This window comes from Natrix helvetica (genome assembly GCF_964273705.1).
Source record: "Natrix helvetica genome assembly, chromosome: 1".
In the NCBI taxonomy this organism is placed as follows: Eukaryota; Metazoa; Chordata; class Lepidosauria; order Squamata; family Natricidae; genus Natrix; species Natrix helvetica.
This window is the reverse complement of record NC_138548.1, coordinates 126,609,047-126,622,613: the sequence shown is the minus strand read 5'-3', so window position 1 is coordinate 126,622,613 and position 13,567 is coordinate 126,609,047. Positions and strand designations below refer to the sequence as shown.

Genomic DNA, 13,567 nt, shown 5'->3' with positions numbered 1-13,567 from the left:
AGATTAACAGGGGGAAGTGCAGTGGCCATAAGGAAATGTGTATCCAGACAGGCACCTAGGGGAGACATGATAGCAGTGTTCCAATATCTCAGGGGTTGCCACAAAGAAGAGAGAGTCAAACTATTCTCCAAGGCACCTGAGGGTAGGACAAGAAGCAATGGGTGGAAACTAATCAAGAAGAGAAGCAACCTAGAACTACGGAGAAATTTCCTGACAGTTAGAACAATTAATCGGTGAGACAACTTGCCTCCAGAAGTTGTGAATGCCCCAACACTGGAAGTCTTTAAGAAGATGTTGGATAGCCATTTGTCTGAAATGGTATAGGGTTTCCTGCCTAAAGCAGGGGGTTGGACTAGAAGACCTCCAAGGTCCCTTCCAACTCTATTCTAGTCTCTTTGTCCTCATAACCGCTCCGCAATTTAACAGACTCCCTCCGCATCAGAAGGTATGGCCAAGGCTGCCAGAACAGAGGGCGGTGACTTCCAGTTACGCTTCGTCCCATCTTTTTCCTTTCTTTAGGCAGAAGCGCGAGGGGCGATGAGCCCCCAGGAGGCCAGTCTCAGGCTTCCACTTTGCGTGGAGCAGGAAGGCAGCAGGATTCCTCTTGAGTCGCGCTCCACTCCCGTCCCTCCAACTCTTGCGCCGATTCTGGGAAAGTTCCCGGCGTCCCCCAGGAGGGCCAATGCGGTTTCATCACAGGCCTGAAGCCCAGGCCCGAGCGGCGAAGCTTCTTCCCGCGGCTTGTCGGGCTCTGCTTGCCGGCGTACAGCGACCCCTGGCAGGAGGCAGACGAGGAGCGAGCACTTCGGGACAGCAGGGACGGACTTGGAAGAGGCCGGAGCCACCTGTCGCCAAACGCGCCTTCCCGCAGGCCCGGCGGCCGCGATCCCTCCCCGGCGACCTCCCCACCCCGCACCTCCTCCGCATTCGGGCACCGCAGCCTCCGCCTCGATCCCGCCGCTCCGTCGACCAAGGGAGGGAAGGGAAATGGACGATCCCGCTGCGGGGTGGGGGGGGGGGAGAAACCTCGCCTGCCTCCAAGTCAAACAGCCGCCCGCTCGGCAGCCGCATATTTTCCCAGCGCTCCGCGTTGTCTGTCTTCCATTTATCCCCGTCCGTCGGTGCTTGAAGGCCGGCGGGTCTCAGCTCCTGCGGTGAGGTCACCCGAGCCCTGTTTGTGACATCCTCGTGGTCTCCATAGCAGCGAGCTGTGATGTCATCAACATGGGGTTGCGACCCCATGGCGGGAGAGGGGATGGTGGTGTTGGCAACAACAAGAGCTGCTGCTCTTTCCCCAGAAGGTAGCAGGGAGCCATGGATCCTGAGAGGGTTTTTGCTGTTGCTCCTGCTGCTGTTGAACAGGCTGTCCAGTACTGTAGTCTGGTGGAGACTACAGCAGAATGTGCCAGGACCTTCCCTTTCCGTCCACTCCCGCCCAGCCTTAGTAAAGAATGTAGGAATTGGGTCTGGAGGACTTCCATCAGCACACCTAGTCCCTGGGGTTTGGCGGCGCAGGTTCACCAGCTTGCCTTTCGTTAGCGGGCATAACGTCCTCCACGAAAACATAATTAAAGATAAATCGGTTGTGTCTTGTCAGCACACCAGTCAAGGTGTTGGGGCAGCATGGTTACTAGACTTCCCCGTGGCCCTGCATTTGGTACTACACTGTTGTTCTAAGGGTAGGGAGAACCAGTTGTGGAGACAATATCGCTCTTCTGGCCTCAGGCTTTATAGATCCAGACCAGACAATTGCAACTTTTTTCCAAGCCTTTTGGAGATGGGAGAGGATATCAGGAAGACCCCGGAAGGATTCCGGTTGGAATAAGATTTTGCACAGATCCAGAGCTCTGATATGGGGGTCAGCCTATTTTCCAAGGCACCTGAAGGCCAGACAAGGAATAATGGATGGAAACTGACCAAGGAAAGATTCAACCTAGAAAGAAGGATAAGTTTCCTGACTGAACAATCAACCAATGGAACAGACGTTGCCTTCGGACGTTGTGGGAGCTTCATCACTGGAGGCTTTCAATTCAAGGAGAGGAATCTGAATAGGAAATATCTCTAAAAGGATGACCCGGCAGTGTATTTAAAAAAAAAACTGACCTCAGAGGGCACCTACATTTTCATACAGTTGCCAGAGCTTGCATCCTCATCTTTCTCTCCCAGCTATCGTGCAAATTCTGAAAGAGAAGATATCTATCCTAGGGTTGAACTGTGGAACCCCTGGGGCTTTCTAAGCTTAGTTAAGTGCTTCCAAAACACTTTGATCAGAAGTAGTACAGGTAGTCCTTGACTTACGACCACAACCGAGCCCGTAATTTCCATTGCTAAACAAGTTTGTTATATGAGTTTCGCCCCAGTTTATCACCTTTCTTGCCCCAGCTGTTAAGTGAATCACTGCAGTGGTTAGGTTAGTAACACGGTTGTTAAGTGAATCTGGCTTCCCCATTGACCTTGCTTGCCACAAAAGGAGATCGCATGACCACATGGGACACTGCAGTTGTCATAAACACATGCCAATTGCCATGTGATCCTGGGGATGCCACAAGTGTGAAAAATGGTTATGTCACAGTGCCGTGGTAACCGGTCACTAAACAAATGGTTGTAAGTTGAGGACTCTCTGTAACAAAACCTAGCTCCTCGCCAATAAGGGGCAGCGGTAGTTGGATTCCCTGCCCAGAGATTAACCCGTAGGTGTAGCATGAACAATGAGGTGGTCACTTCTCCCACAACTGGCTACCTCTAACTCTGAGGATTTTTCGGTGGCGGTTGAGACCCCCAAACTTCTAGTGATGGGGGATTTTAACCTGCCATCGATGGGAGAAGCATCAGAGGGGGTTCGGGAGTTCATGGCTTCCATGACAGCCATGGACCTGACTCAAATGATTCAGGGCCCGACACACGAGGGAGGACACACTCTGGACCTTGTTTTTGTCTCTGGCCAGTGGCTGAGTGATCTGGGAGGAGGGGACTTAACCATCACTCCCCTGTCATGGTCAGATCACTCACTCCTTCGTCTTGACTTCCCTGGTGCTACCTCCCGCTGCGGGGAGGCGGAACCGGAAAGTTCCAGATGGTTCCGCCCCAGGCGCCTGATGGAACCTGATAGGTTCCAGACAGAGCTTGGGCCACCTCCTGTAACCTTGACCCGCCCCCGGGTAGAGGACCTGGTAGTTGCGTGGAATAATGCAACTACCGGGGCCTTGAACCGGGTGGCGCCTTTGCGGCCTCTCCGGCGGCAACGATCCACCCTAGCCCCTTGGTTTACCGAGGAGCTAAGGGTGATGAAGTGCCGCAAGAGACGTCTAGAGAGTCGTTGGAGATCCTCTCGCTCCGAATTTGATCGAACACAGGCACGAGCCCATTTAAGGACGTACCTTGTGGCATTGAGAGTGGCCAAACGCCAATATTGTGCCACTCTCATTGCATCCGCGGAGAACCGCCCTGCTGCCCTTTTTCGGGTGTCCCACTCCCTCTTGTTTCAGAGGCCGCGGGAGGCCCCCCTACAGGGCAGGGCAGAGGAATTTGGTAAATATCTGCAGGATAAAATCGCTCAAATCCGGAGAGATTGGGTTCCTGTCAGTGATCCAATGGAGACGTCCATGGCGAGTCTTGAGGTATCGATGTGGGAGGAGTTTGACTTGGTTGCCATCGAGGATTTGGACAGATTGCGTGGACGACTGCGACCCACCACATGTTTATTGGACCCGTGCCCCTCCTGGCTTGTACTGGCATCCTGGGAGGTTACATGAGACTGGCTCCTGGGCCTAGTGAATGCTTCGCTGAGCGAGGGGTCTCTCCCGGCTGCCTTGAAAGAGGCGGTGGTGAGACCCTTGCTCAAGAAGCCTTCCCTGGACCCTTTGGAGCTGGCCAATTATCGTCCTGTCTCCAACCTTCCCTTTTTGGCGAAGGTTGTAGAGAGTGTGGTGGCCTACCAGTTTCCACGACATCTGGAGGAAAATGATTATCTAGACCCGCGCCAGTCCGGCTTCCGCCCCGGTCACAGCATGGAGACGGCCTTGGTCGCGTTGGTGGATGATCTCTGGAGGGCCAGAGACAGAGGTTGTTCCTCTATCCTGGTCCTATTAGACCTCTCGGCGGCTTTTGATACCATCGACCATGGTATCCTGCTGCGCCGGCTGGAGGGGTTGGGGGTCCGGGGCACCGTTTTGCGGTGGTTCGGCTCCTACCTTTCTGACCGGACGCAGCGTGTGTTGGCAGGAGAAGAGAGGTCGACCCTACGCCCCCTTACTTGTGGGGTGCCACAGGGGTCGGTCCTCTCGCCACTCCTCTTCAACACATATATGAAGCCGCTGGGTGAGATCATCCGTGGTTTCGGGGTGGGATACCATCTGTACGCTGATGATACTCAGCTGTACTTTTCCACCCCGAACCACCCCAACGAGGCCATCGAAGTGATGTCCCGGTGTGTGGAAGCCGTACGGATCTGGATGGATGACAACCGACTCAAGCTCAACCCCTCCAAGATGGAGTGGCTGTGGGTGCCAGCTCCCCGGTTCAGCCAATTAATTCCATCATTGGCCATTGGGGGCGTTCAACTTGCCCCCGTGGAGCGGGCACGCAATTTGGGCGTCCTCCTGGATGCCCGGCTGTCCATGGATGACCATGTGACAGCCGTGGCAAGGGGGGCGTTCCACCAGGTTCACCTGGTGCGTCAATTGCGCCCCCTACTGGACCGGGACGCCTTACGCACAGTCACTCATGCGCTGGTGACGTCTCGCTTGGACTACTGTAACGCTCTCTACATGGGGCTTCCCTTGAAATGCACCCGGAGGCTACAGTTGGTCCAGAACGCAGCCGCGCGGGTAATTATGGGGAGTACTACGTACTCCCATGTGACACCGTTCCTGCGCAAGTTGCACTGGCTTCCTGTGGTCTATCGGGTGCGTTTCAAGGTTTTGATAATAATCTTTAAAGCGCTCCATGGCTCAGGACCTAGTTACTTGCGGGATCGTATTCTGCCCCATACATCCCTGCGACCAATCCGCTCGCACAGAGAGGGCCTCCTCCAGGTGCCATCCACTAGACAGTGTCGGGGGGCGGCGCCTAGGAGTAGAGCCTTCTCTGTGGCGGGCCCAGCCCTGTGGAATGACCTCCCTCCGGATATTAGGAATACCTCTGACCTCCGCTCCTTTCGTATTAAGCTTAAGACCCACCTTTTCCAAGCAGCTGGCCTGGCTCAACTTTGATCTAACCATATCGCTCCTGACGGGTTTTTACTGGGTATTTTAATTATATTTAATTATCTAGGGGTTTTTAAATACTGTATTTTAATTGTTTTATTTATCAGCCGACCTCCTCCTTGTGTATGTCTTGGTATATGTCTCTGTTATATGTTTGTTCTGTCCACATATTTATTTCATATGTTTCATTGTACGCCGCCCCGAGTCCTTCGGGAGAGGGTGCGGCTAAGAAATAAATATTTTATTATTATTATTATTATTATTATTATTATTATTATTATTATTATTATTATTATTATTATTTGTATCAAGAATAATAACGGTATGATGATTCTGTGCATCTTGCTTATCTACTTCTCTGCCACTGCACTCTTTCCTTAAAAGGGGGGCATTGATCACAGGAACAGAGGATGAGACAGCCTCCCTCAGCAGAACTTGGAAGCTAATAAAAGGCAACAAATCACCATGCATTTTTTTTTTAAAAGAATGACTGCCGGGAACACTTTGGATTTCCCCTTTCAAGTACCAAAAATAACTTGTAAGGCGAAGCATGAATTAATGGGTACCTTATACACTTTTAGAACTGGCACACGCTGGCACATTTATCTTTTCTCCCTTAAACAACAGCCTTTCTGCATAACTTATTTGTATTTTCAGTTATTTCAGTGCCCTTCTTATAGCTCACAACAGTTCCCTTCCGCCTTTTAAGTGCCATATGGAACTAAGCTGGGAACAGGCCTGCTAGTTTTCATAACGTGGAATGCTTAAAATAAAAGCCATATTAGACCGTTCAAAACATTTCATGTACATAATCTTCCAGTAATCCCTGCTGGAACACGGCAGGGTTGGGAAATGTTCTTTGTCCCCACGAGTGGGCTTTGTTCCGAGGTAGAAATGAGAACTCTTTGTTTAACAGGACCTGAGGAACATTGTTCAGCAGAGACAAGATCTTTGAATTGGGTTTTTTTTTTAAAATTCATAGCCCAGGCATCCTACTTAGGCTATGATCAAAGTACCTGATAGGGTTGGATGATCTGAGAAAATACAGGTAGTCCTCAACCTTCGACCACAATTGAGTCCAACATTTCTATTGTTAAGTGAGACATTTGTTGAGTGAATTTTGCTGCATTTTATGACTTGCCTTGGTGGTTAAGTGAATCACTGCAATTGCTAAAGTTAGTGACATGTTGTTAAGCGAATCTGACCTCCCCGTTGACTTTGCTTGTCAGAAGTTTGCAAAAGGTGATCGACCGTCATAAATATGAGCCGCTTGTCTGAATTTTGACCACACGACCATGGGGATCCTGCAGAAATCGTGTGAAAAACAGTCGTAAGTCCTTTTTTTTTCACTGCCACTGTAACATTGAATGATGGTCACTAAATGAACTATTGTAAGTCAAGGACTGTACTGGCCAGTTACACTAGTTTGTATTTGTGCAATACAGGTAGTCCTTCACTTATGATCACAACTGAACTCAAAATTTGGGTTGCTAAGCAGGGCAGTTGTTAAATTAGTTTTGCTCCATTTTATGACCTTTTGGGGGCACAATTGTTAAGTGAACCATGCAGTTCAGCGACTCTGGCTTCCTCCGTTGACTTTACTTGTTGGAAGCTGCCTTGGAAGGTTACAAAGGATGATCACATAACCCAAGGACAGGGCAACTGTCATAAATACAGTCCATGCCAGTTGCCAAGCACCCAAATTTTGATCACATGACCATGGGAATTCTGCAGGGATTATAAATGTGAAAGATGGTCATGAGTCACTTTTTTTCCAGTGCTTTTATGCTACTAAACAAATGGTTGTAAGTTGAGGACTACCTGCAAAAGGGTCCCTGTGATGATGTGCAGTTTCATGCATCTTCATCCATCTTCTCCAGATGGGATCATGACTGCCATGGACTTCACATATTTGGCCGTTTTAAACCTTCCTTTCTTGCCTGCTTATAAGAAGACCTCATCTGAAGCGGGGGAGGGAGATGAGCAACACTCCTGGCTCAATCTCAAAACTCATCAGATGCTTGAAGCAAGTCTGCCTGGTCCTGCAGAACCCTCGTTGCCTGCCCAACAGACGTTTACAAACTCAAGGCCAAGAGTCCTTGCCCCGGTGCCCCACCACTAGCGTCAGATCAAATCCAGTTAAAGGCTTCACCCTAGAACGGGGGTGTTAAACTCAATTTTATTGAGGGCCACATCAGGGTTGTGTTTGACCTTGGGGGGGCGTGGCCAGCTCGACGTTACTAGTTTAGGGGTGCCCGTGGTGGCCAGAGCATTCTGCCAGCAAAAACAGGCTCCTGAGCTCAGTTTTCGGCTGCAATAGCCTCCTGCAACCAGAGGTGGTATAAGCAGGTTCTGACCAATTTTGGAGAACCGGAGCGGAAATTTTGAGTAGTTCCGAGAACCGGTAAATACCACCTCTGGCTGGCCCTGCCCCCATCTATTCTCTGCCTCCCGGAGTCCCAGCTGATCAGGAGGAAATGGGGATTTTGCAGTAACCCTCCCCTGCCATGCCCACCAAGCCACGCCCACCAAGCTATGCCATGCCCACCAAGCCACGCCCACAGAACCAGTAGTAAAAAACATTGAATCCCACCACTTCAACCCTCCTGAGCTCCGTTTTCGCTGGCTGTGGCACCACAGCCCAGTCCTTCACTGTTTTCAGGGAGCCTGATCTAAACAGCCCACAGGCCGGATGCAGTCCACAGGTCTTGAGTTTGACACCCCTGCCCTAGAACATCAGGTTAAATAACCCTATCACTACAGAGCTGATCAGACTCACAGAATCTCCCTTTCTAGAAGTCCCAGCTGATCTTCTGATTGTGGGGTGCGCCAGTTGGAGGCAGCTACCACAGGGCCTCTGCAGCTGGGAACTGACTGAGGAGCAGGAGGCCCGTTCAGTCCTGCCGGCCCAGACAAGCAGATGAGCTGCCAGTAAGGAGCGAGGGGAAGGGGGGGGGGAGTCTGTTTGCTGAGCCAGAGCCCATCCAGAGATCACCGGAGACACCCTTTCTCTGTGTGGCTGAGAGGCTCTTCTGTGAAACAAGCCAGTAGCACCAGCAGACCCTTCTATCAAACAAGTCCAACTCCCCCCTGCAGGTTTGCATTTAACCAGATTCCCAAAACAATGGAGGAATGCTGCAATAAATGTCAACACAATAAAACCTCCTCCAAATAAAAATGGACTGGATAATACTTAAAAAAATAAAGGAACCAATTAACTGAAGGGACCTTTCTGAAGGTTTTTTGGTTGTTGTTTTTTTTTTTTTTGCAAGGCAGGGATGGAGATGATGGGCTATACGTAAGAAGCATGAACAAAGGAAAAGGAAAATCTTTGTTCATGAAGGGAAAGTCTCCAATTACTATTCAGCGTCATTTCTGGATTATTACTGTGACAGGTTATGGGATAGCCCAGAAAATGATTGGATCATAGAATAAATAAAGCCAGAATTCTCGCATATGGCCCAATTAACCAGGCTCAAATTATATATTACATTATGTTACTTCTCTAGGAAAGCCCATAATGCGGGGGGAAATGGAAGGAAGGAGAAAAAGAGGATAGGTTCCAGCAAGGATGGATTTGATTGCAGTGGCAAGGGGTACGTAACTGGAGGACCTAAAGAACCAAATTGGGAACAAATCCTGGAGAAGATCCATGTGGTTGTTAAGTATCAACACCAACCTGATGGCACATAATCAACGGCGATGAGAATGCACGTGAGATCTTTTGTTGGGATGAGCTTGGAAACCCTGTTATAAATCGTATGGGATGTTTCAATTTAGCATCTTAAGACAAAGAACAGTGTCCCATCTGATACACTTAAAAATGGCTCTCAGATTTCTCCTTCCTTGCAACAGGAAACCAGTTGAGGGAATACAGATGGTCCTAACATGGGGTTTATCAGGATGAGAGGCACAGCCAAAGGTAAAAGAACATAAAAGGAAGAATGAAGTTGATGAATCCCTAACTGGTCCAGTTACCTTTGGGAAGAAAATGTGGAGCACGGAGAAGCAGTAAAAGGTAGCAAATATATTTGCATTTTGTGTGCATACGAAGATGTATAAGCATATTTGGATATCCCAGAGCATGTAAAACCTATGTAAAGCAAGGAAGGAATCAACCAGATCAGCAAAAGTAATGAATAGGTTACCAAGGAAAATTCCTAGTACTGTAGATAGCTGTATGGCCTCCACCGTACACTTCCAATGTAGGCATGCATTCATCATTGGTCATTGGTTCTACAGTACTGTCAAACTGCTCCTTCGCTTAGGTCTGCTCATCCAACAATCCAACAATACCTGTCTTCCTGTAACTTAGATCTATTATTGCAGGTCCTGAATTTTGGGATGAAAGAAAATAGGTCTTGACCTTCTCCTGTGTGACAGGTATTTAAAGGGTGCTGTTATATCCTATTTCACCTTCCCCCGCCTCTCAGTCTCCATGAAGCTAAACACATCCAGCTCTCCAATTCTGCATAGAATTGGCCTTCCCACTCGGGGGTGTCTTCAGATGCAGTGGTGTATTGACCATTAAGCAGACTAAGCATGTGCTTAGGGCACCAGGTCCAAAGGGGGCACCACATAGTTGAGAAAGAAAGAAAAAAACCAATGAAGATTTGTACAGTATGTACAAAGGAGGGGGGGCACCAAGATTTGTCAGTGCTTAGGGTACCAGTGAGCCTTAATCCACCACTGTTCAGATGTGGTTTAAGGTTTAAGGTTTAAGGTTTATTGAATTTATAGACCGCCCCCTCTCCCCGTAGGGACTCGGGGCGGTGTAGAGACCGTTCATGTTCAAGACAACAAAACATAACATAAGACATCAAACAAAACAACGCACACATACCGTCTGTGTATAAAACCCAAAACCAATTTAAATAATTAAAACAATTTTAAAACCCGTTTAAAACCCCAATTTAAAATTTAAAAAGCCATCCAGGAAGGTTAGTAATAGATGTTCCCTGTAAATACAATTACAATTACAATTACAATTGATGTGAACCATCAATTCTGAATATTGGAATTCCTACCTATCTCAAGAACAGCACGTCATTACAGTTTAATAAATGTTAAAATCTTGATTTTGCAGCATTTGAGTACATTCAGCTTAGGCAAATCAAGTTAACAGAAATCAGAGTTGCATGATTCAAGTAACTAAGGTTTATTTTTATTTCCTGGTTATAATAATGATGCTTTCATCCCAAGTACCTCTTCTTGACACCCTAGATTGTTTTCGCGAGGCAGCTATTTTGATCTCTTTCAATGATAGGGTCTTTCTTCCATATTTGCTCACTCTTTCCCTCAATCCCACAAGACACTTTGTACTCTTTTCTTCCTTGCTCTGTATCGCAGTCTCCTTATCTCTGCTCTTTGTTGCTGTGCTTTGTAATAAGAGCAGAGCACACGCGAACCTTTCTTTCTCCAAACATTTCACGCACTGAGGCCATTTGGCTGGATGCAGCAGACTGAAAATTGATGCCAACTCCCCTACCCGAGTGGAGGAAAGGGAGGATCCACAATCCTCTATCCCCATTCCAACAATGACTGGCCTGTAGGCCACAGATGTTCCCATAAAGCAGAAGGAATGGGCTGCTGAAGCATTTAAGCGCTTGGAAACCCTCCAGGGAACTGCAGTTGGGCCACAGATAATACGCTGTGCCTATTTTTACAATCTTAGTTATTCTTACTGATAATAATTAAAGACAATAGTCAAGACAGGGATGCCAAGAGTATCCCAACGCGTTTTCCAAAGCTATTAGCACGAGGGAGAAGGGAAAATCTTCTGAATTGGCTTGGAACAATCCTTCTCTATTTAAACGGGCACAGTGTTGTAATCTATGAAAGTCAGCAGTAGCCCATGAGAAAATAGCAGTAGCACTTAGACTTATATACCACTTCATCCTGCTTTACAGCCTTCTCTTTAGAAAGTCAGCATATTGCACCCAACAATCTGGTCAGTGGTAGATTTCAATTGATTTTACTACCAGTTCACTCGTGTGTGTGTGCGTGACGCTTCTGCGTATGTGTAGAAGCATCCGGGTGGATGGGTGGAGCCTCCCACCACCGCCACTATTAGTTTGCCCAATCTGGGGCAAACCGGCAGAAACCCAGCTCTGAATCTGGTCCTCGTTTTACTGACCTCGGAGGGATGGAAGGCTGAGTCAACCTTGAGCCGGTCAGGATCAAACTTTTCGCAATGGGCAGAATTAGCCTGCAATACTGTATTCTAACCATTGCGCCACCATGACTGTGGTGGTAGATGTGGTAAATTTGCAGGAAATTGCAGCATTTCTCTGTCACAAGTATTCAGATTGGGGTTTTTTGTAATGAGCGTTATCCCTCCTCTGTAGCATAGCCATGTATGAATGTCAAAGGCCAAAGTTTGGAGACTCTGAAGATCTCCAGGTTTTCTTCAATAGAAGAATACTGAGAAAAGGTGGAGACACAGCTGGAGGCAGCGTGTTCCAGTGGATGCCTCCCAGGCGTGACTCAAGAGATATGACCACAGCAGTACTTGGGTAGCTCTTCTCCTTCCATTTTTTTTCTGACAATTTAGTGGCTTCTGGCCACTTTCTTCTTAAGCAAAAACGGGACATTTTGTGGGGTGTCGCTCTGGCTTTAAGCACAAACTCTCAAGAGGAGAATTTGCAAACCATCCACACAGCTTCTTTCTGTCCCAGATTGCATTTTACTATTACAAGCCTCGCCTGCGTAGGAGGCATCTAGCAAGGGAAGGCAGCCAACTCTTGACTGGAGACAGAGATAAAAATCAGGTTTGCTTAGGGCTGAAGGCAAGCAGCCATATGCAACAGGGGCTGGGACACCACTGCTTTGCTGGCTCTGCAAATGCATTCTCCCCCCACCTCCACCCCACCCCACCAGAGCACTTTAAAAAGAATAGGCTAAAAAGTATGTAAGATGCTGAGTCCTTTCCCCCTGTAGCTGGGGGCCCCTCTGCATTTCTCCACCCAACTGGACAGCTCTGGGCAGGGACTTAGCTCCAGAGCTTGGGGTCAAGAGGCCGGGCCCACTTGCTGGGAGCTGCGGCTGTGCTGCGATTCACACGCCTGTCCTTAGGTTTTCCTGGAAAATGCCTTCGCTCTGATCATTAGCTGCAGGCACTTCAAATCCTAATCAGTCTACTTGAAAGGGAGACATGGAATCTCTTTGGGAACTGGACCTTATCACTGCCAGGATCTCCCTGGTGAGAATGATGAGAGACCCAGTTTGCAGGTAGAGGCCTCGGCCTCCATGCTTTGCTGTGTATGGAGAGGTTGCTGTTGTTGTTGTTTTCATTTTCCCTCACCCTCATTTTTCCATTTTGCCTCAGTATTAACAAAAGCAATCCAAAAACAAAAGAGAAGCAAACCACAGATGGATTTCCAATTCAAAGAATGGCTCCTGGTGTTTGTTATCTCCTCCATCCTGATAGGGAGAAGCCTGAGGACAATCCTATGAGATATTTCTGGCAGAAGGTCACAGATAGTGCTGTTGAGTAGCCAGAAATCCAAAGCAGCAGCTGCTGCCGCTGCCTGCTTTACTCCTCCTCGAGTGTTTATTTTCTTTCTCTCTCCCTTTCAGAAAGTTAGTTTTGCGCATTACAAATTGAACCGGAGGAAAAGGCATTAGAAAGGTATAAAACGTGAGCTTCTTTGGCTCCCCCTTGTGGTCGTTGCTAAAAGGATGGAAATAGTTGCTCTTAACGGGCGCAGCTTCTACATAAATCCTGTGAACCAAGAAGACTCTATATTAGGAAAGGCTATTTTAGGATATAAGTCCTCAAATGATAGATCAAAAGCGTATTGAACTAAACTATATGACACTAAGAGAACCTAACAGAGTGATTAGATTTAAATATAGCTTGTGTTTTTTTCCCCAAGGTGATACTGAACACTTTTTTCTCTCCATTTTTTCCCCTCCCTGCAATAGCCCAGGTTCCATTGAAAGAGTGACTGACTGGCCCAAGCCACCCAATGAGCATGCACGGTTGAGAGGAATAAAATACTCCAGAATTACACCTGGACTCCAGGGCTATGAATCTATTGCTCACCTCCACCAGTTCCAACCTTGATCCAAAAGCACGTCAGAGTTCAGCCTGTCTCAATCACTGGCTTTTCAGAGGGGTTAGGACCAGAATTCCCAGCGTTATTTTTTTTTTTTAACAAAAAATTTATTGGTTTTTCAACATTTATAGGGAAAAGGGTAAATGGACAGGTATACAAATTTTGGCAGTTGCAAAATGTGACAGGCGCCCCTCTCTCCATACTCATAGTATACATTTATATATAATGCATTGGTATATAATTGATTACAATCAGCATATTAGTTCTATTACTAAATTCAATCAGATTAGACATTACAGTATA

At 47.8% G+C, this 13,567-nt stretch overlaps 1 long non-coding RNA gene across 2 annotated transcripts in view; it reads left to right on the top strand.

Annotated features, from left to right (window-relative positions):
• Positions 1 to 692, top strand: part of LOC309383516 — a 113,709-nt gene extending 113,017 nt beyond the window's left edge. For both annotated transcript variants that reach the window (XR_014173863.1, XR_014173864.1), the window contains exons 2-3: positions 369 to 556; positions 590 to 692. This is a non-coding gene — a long non-coding RNA (uncharacterized lncRNA). The remainder of the gene's footprint in view (positions 1 to 368; positions 557 to 589) is intronic.
• Positions 693 to 13,567: the final 12,875 nt, after the last annotated feature.